Source organism: Colobus angolensis, unplaced genomic scaffold (assembly GCF_000951035.1).
Source record: "Colobus angolensis palliatus isolate OR3802 unplaced genomic scaffold, Cang.pa_1.0 Scaffold48, whole genome shotgun sequence".
Classification (NCBI taxonomy): Eukaryota; Metazoa; Chordata; class Mammalia; order Primates; family Cercopithecidae; genus Colobus; species Colobus angolensis.
The window spans coordinates 1,274,639-1,281,182 of NW_012118265.1; positions in this window are offsets into that span (position 1 = coordinate 1,274,639).

The following is a 6,544-nucleotide window of genomic DNA, read 5'->3' on the forward strand; positions in this document are numbered from 1 at the left end:
AAGGAAGGAAGGAAGGAAGGAAGGAAGGAAGGAAGGAAGGAAGGAAATGTAAGGATGTGGTGCTATTAGCCTGTGTGAAAATCTTATGAGGACCTTTTTTTCAATCACAAGGGAATATATTTTATATTTTTCTATCAGAGGTTGTCTTTGTTCTCCATAATTATCATCACAGCTCCATTATATCTGGGTCTCTGATGTTAAGTACTTTCTTTCAAAAGAATGATGCTCACCTTTCTATAACTTTAAAAACATATTTAATAAAATTTATATTGTATTTCAAACATTTTAAAGACTTTGTCATGTTTTAACATGATTAAAAACACACAAGTAAAATGTTTATGATGTAAACAGGTACTTTCATTTATTCATCTAAAGTAGTTTTGTACTCTAAGAATTTATTCATTAATCTCTAAGATCCCAAGAGTACATTATCACACATAGTGTTCAGAAATGAAAACGTAGCAATGTTACAACTGTTTTTGTTGTACTAATGTGAATGTTCCAATAGATCCTGATGCAAAAAAAAAATGTTCAAAAGAAAGAAGTCATGTAAATACCAAGATGGGTTGAAAATCAGTAATCTTTAACAGAAGGCAAAAGTAGTGAATCATTTCAGTTTTATGTGAAATTGTTTTAGTTACAGATGCCAACAGAAAAGCAAATGCCTGGAAAACAGTGAGAGAAGGATTCCTACTGTTGTTTAACAGACATGTGCCAGTTCTTCCTCTATTAGACAAAAACAGTCACAGAAACTATGGCGCTGGGATGGCAGCCATATTTTTTCAAAAAGTCTGTGGCTGTAGTTTGCAGTAAGAGAGAGTCTGAATGAAAAAATAGATCTGGCTGAAGATTTTTACTCAGAGGTGACAGTCAATAACTGAAGAAATAAAGAGAAGTAAAACAGTTTATCTAATTAAAGCTTTTGATAACTTGTATGGCTCACTTAGTAATAACTAACCTGGGATTTACAGCTTGTGAAGTGTTTCACATTAAAATATTTCTAAAGAAAGTGCTTGAACATGAACACTCAGTTAGAATATTGTATCTAGCCCTTAAAATTTACCATGTGTGTTTATTCTAAAGCATGTTCTCTCCATTTCATTAAAAATGAAACAAAAACCCAACACATAACATGACAACAACAGAAAACCTCACAGTAAAAAACTGACTTTTAGTAACTAATAGAGAAAGAAACTCTAGGCCCAGTTGGACCAAACAGACTGACATGAGAGCAATTATATTTTAAGACTGTAAGCTTAAATCCAAGAACCTTAAAGTTGGATTTGTTCAACTTCACAAAATGTCCCAGCTGCCTCAGTGTCCCCATATAATTCCAGTATTCCGTAGCAATCGACAAAAGGAGATAAGTAATAAAATAGTCAATTATAGCCATTTCTTTTTGCTGTATTAGGCAATTAACCATATATTTGATGTTGTATTTTGATATTTAAACTGGTCTCTCTACCAGTTACGAAGATAGAGAAAACTCAGTAGGTGGGCTCAAAAAATATATCTCTAATAGTTCCGAAGGCGCCAGCAGATCTGATGTCTAGTGAGGACATACTTCCTGGTTTACAGGCAACTATCTTCTTGTACCATCACATGGCTGAGAGAAAAATCATCTCCCTCATGCTTCTTCTAATCAGTGCATTAATCCCATCAAGAGGAGTCCATCCTTATGACCTCCTACCTCCCAAAGTCCCCACCTCCTAAAACCGTCACCTTGGAGTTAGGATTTCGGCATATGACTTTTGGGAGGACACAGACATTAGGTTCACAGCACAGGGGATTTGGGAGAAACACTCACTGCAAACTTCAACCTTTAGTAGCCATAGCACATTAATTCCAACTTTGCTTCAGGAATGTCATGGAAATTTTACTCATAACTATGGACTGTTGTTTGTAGAGATCATAAAGTTGAAGTTATTTATATAAGAAATACATACATATCTATTTATATGTTATTTCCTGTAGAACATCTAAGATGTGGGAAAGGGTGTATTAAAACAGATTTTAAAGACTATGTTGGGGCAGTCGAGAGCGTATCTCATAAATTTATCTTCCATATTAAGAAGAAAATGCCTGTCAAGTCAGGGCTAAGATGGGCAGGGGACCCCATTCACAAAGAAGATGCCTTTTTCGGGAGGCTGACCTGAGAAGCTGTGACTTCTCATGTCACAGCAAGACACCCCAAGAGGCAGAGCTGCACAAACAGCTTTTGCGTTAAAGTTCTATGAGAATGGCATCTTTGCCCAACATTTCAGAATATCCAAGACCTGTTCTCCAACCTACATACACCTTCCTCCACAAAAATTAAGGCAGAAACTTTTGGAGGGAGACAGAACGAACCAGCCAACCATACTCTTTACTTTATTTATTTTTTGATACAGAGTCTCACTCTGTTACCCAGGCTGGAGTGCAGTGGCCCGATCTCGGCTCACTATAACCTCTGCCTCCCGGATTCAAGTGATTCTCCTGCCTCATCCTCTTGAGTAGTTGGGGTTACAGGCGCCTGCCACCATGCCTGGCTAATTTTTGTATTTTGGGTAGAGACAGGGTTTCACCATGTGGGCTAGGCTGGTCTCAAACTCCTGACTTCATGTGATCTACCTGCCTCGGCCTCCCAAAGTGCTGGAATTACAGGTATGAGCCTCCATGCCCAGTCATACTCCTTACTTTTCCTTTGTTTGCTGTCTCCTGTTTGTTATCTATGTGGAAAAGGACAAGAGAAATAAACACAGAAAGTGGCTTAGAGATAACTTAGATTTTTCTAACTGCCCTCGAGTTAAAGCAATTTACTAAAGATTAAAACTAAGAAACCTTAATTCAGGCTTTGAAATTCATACTTAATGCATATATAAAATGGGTAGATTTTTAGTAAGGTATGATGATGAGGATTTTCTTATTGTCTAAGGAGAACCAAGTTCATGTGAATCAAGCTAAGACTAAACAGAAAATTCTATTAATACCTTAGCTTAAAATATTCAAATATTCATAAAAGTTTCCCCAAAGAACAACTTAGTTGGGGTAGGTCACAGATCTCATGAGTTTTATAAAGGATACGCAAGGTTTTTTAACAGCTTGAAACATTGTACCGCTTGATAAAAATCTTAAAAAGCAGAGAATTTTTATTTTACTTTTGTTGGTCCCATGATACTGTTTTGAAAATCAACAGCAACCAATTTATTTTATGAGTCAGGATAGGCCTATATTACAAACCGGTAATTTGAGTAATTTTTGCAAGTCAACCAAAAATTATGAAAATAAATTTCTTCTTAACCAAAAGATACATTTGTTTCAATCATCTGTATATTTTAAACTGAACCTCTGAAATGGAAAGTTCTAGAAAAGCAACCTGAAAATTTGATGGTGCATTTGTTGTTGCTGTATAAAAACCTACCCCCAAATTAAGTAGCTTAAAGCAATCATTTTATTTACTTCATATTTCTATGCGTCATTAATTTAGCTGGGCTCAGTTGTGCAGTTCTTTTGTTGGTCTTGGCTGCTGTCAAGCAACTGAGGCCAATTAATGGGTCAACTGGTGGATAGAAGATGTGTTTAGCTGGGTCAACTGCTCCTGTGGCCTCTGATCATCCAGTAGGCAAACTTGAGCTCTCCACATAGAGTCTCATGGTTCTAAAATGCAGTGATAAGTGCAAGCTCCAATGCACCATAACTTTCCAGTTTCTACTTTTATCTTATTTGCTACATCCCATTGGCAAAGCAAGTCACAGAGCCAAGTACAGATTTAATTTTTAATTTTTTAATATATGTATATACATATATGTGTGTGTGTGTGTATATGTGTGTGTATATGTGTGTGTGTGTGTGTGTGTGTATATGTATCTTTTTGGGTGGCAGTCTCCAGAATCACAGCAGATTCAGAGAGACTCCCCCAAGTACAGATTTAAGAATGGAGAGATAGATTTCACCCACTGCAGAAGGAGCTGGGAGCTGGAAAATAATGCTACTGTTTTTATTTATTTATTTTTTTTTCAGTTTACAATAAAAAACTTCATTTACCCAAAACTGGATTGAAAGCAGGATATGTGTAAGACACTTCTATACAAAACAAAAAAATTGAATAAAACATCTTTGTCCTCAGGAAATCTGCAGGCTAGGAAAAGAGGCGCATATCTAAACACTTAATCATACAATGAGACTGAAAATTTATTTAGTGCTATATCTAAGTACAAGCTATATTTTGTGGTAGCCCAAAGCTTCATTTATTCTGACTGTGGTAATTAAAGAAAATTTTGTGTAAGAAGTAACAAATTACTAGGCCTAACTAGATGACATTTTTGCTAAGGAAGTAAAGAAAAGGCATTTCAGACAGCAGGTATTCAACATACAAAATCATAGATGCGTGATTGGTATATGGTGATTATTGAATTCATGTTTCCCACTATTTTTCAACCCTTCACCAGGTTGATTTCTTTCTTATCTGTATTAGTTAAAAATAGATTTGGCTGCAAGTAAGGAAATAATTATAGTGGCTTAAACAAAAAGAGACTTCTTTAACCCCAAAATATCTGGAAGGAGGTTGGTTTGAATTTTTTCTCTCTGCCTCACCGCTTTCATAATATTGACATTTTCAGCCGGGAATGGTGGCTCACGCCTATAATCCCAGCACTTTGGGATTCAGAGACGGGCAGCTCATCTGGCTCAGGAGTTCGAGCAGAGCCTGGCCAACATGGTGAAACTCCGTCTCTACTAAAAATTAAAAAAAAAATAAAAATAAAATTAAAAAAATTAAAAAATCAACCGGGTGTGGTGGCATGCATGTGTACTCCCAGCTACTCTGGAGGATGAAGCAGGAGAATTGCTTGAACCCGGGAGGCAGAGGTTGTGGTGAGCTGCGATCACACCACTGGACTCCAGCCTAAGCAACAGAGACAAAAAAAAAAAAAAAAAGAATATTGACTTTTTCTTTCCAGGCTTGTTGTCTCTTGGTTGAAGGTAGCTGTTATACCTTCAGAGACTGTTTATATTTAAGGCAGAAAAAAAGAGAAAGGTGAAGCTAGCCACATTTGTTCCTTTACATTAGGAAAGCAATAATTTGCCCAAAACTTTGCCAAAAGATTTCATTTATCTCATTAGCTATTTGGGTCACATGGACTCTCCTCCCCATGCAGAAGGCCAGGAAATTAGACAACAAAATTTTGGTGTTTGGCTTGAAACAATGATTACTCATCCCCTAAGCTTGGCAAATTGCTGTGCTCAACAGTAGCAAAGAGATTCTTTTAGTGAAAAAGGGGAAGTAACATTTGTGATATTATCCTATCATATCCTTGGTTCTGTCTCTATATCTATTTCTAGGTTATTTCTCTAGAATGGAATATCTTTCCTTTTCTCCATCACTTTTTAAAGACTGACCAATGTACCAACTCTTTGGGAGTCCTTCCTATATAGTCCTTTCTAATAGACTGTTACTCTTTATAAGCTATATCACTTAAAGTAGCCATTAATTACCTTCTGTCTTAAGCTGTTTGCTAGTTGTTGTTTCTGTAAAATTTCTGTCCTCGATAAAACTGTAAGTCTTGTGAAGAGAAACTGTAAATTATACTTTTATATTTCCTTTATTGCTCAGAGTACTACTGGTCACATATAATATATGGCCAACTGATCAAAAAATAATTGCTACTTCAGTTATATTACTCTATATCAATTTTACTTCATAAATGTTTAGTTTTTTTGTTTGTTTTTTGAGATGGAGTCTCGCTCTGTCTCCCAGGCTGGAATGCAGTGGTGTAATCTCGCCTCACTTCAACCTCCACCTCCCAGGTTCAAGCGATTCTCCTAACTCAGCCTTCCCAGTAGCTGGGATTACAGGTATGCACCACCACACCAAGATAATTTTTGTATTTTTAGTAGAGACGGTGTTTCGCCACATTGACCAGGCTGGTGTGGAGCTCCTGACCTCAGATAATCCGCCCACCTCAGCCTCCCAAAGTGCTGGGATTACAGGCATGAGCCAACACACCCAGCCTAGATTCTTAAAGGTGCTGAGAGCTGATAAACCCATCCTTTCTCCACTTCCCTTATGTAATAACAAAGTTCATTGAATTAAAAAAAGGAACTTTTATCGACGTGGTGGACCTTTACTGCCCATTCCATATTCTTAATCACAGGAAAGTCATCTTTCTCTTACCCATGTTTGGATGGTATTTTCTCCCTCTACCTGATTCCTGGAACTGACATAGATAGATCCAAATCATGGACAATCATCTTTTAACCTCAATTATTTCTTTAATATGTATTTTTAATTAAAAGTAATATCGTATATATTTATGTTCATGGACAATCATCTCTTGACCTCAATTATTTCTTTGATTTTTATTTTTAATTTAAAATAATCTTGTATATTTATTTTATTTGGGTGGTATAGTGTGATGTTTTAATATATCATACATTGTGGAATGATAATATCAAGCTAATTAAAACATCCATCCCTTTATGTACTTTAAAAAATTTATTATTTACTCATGTATTATTTTAAAGATGGGGGTCTCCCGCTCTGTTGCCCAGGCTGGAGTGTAATGGT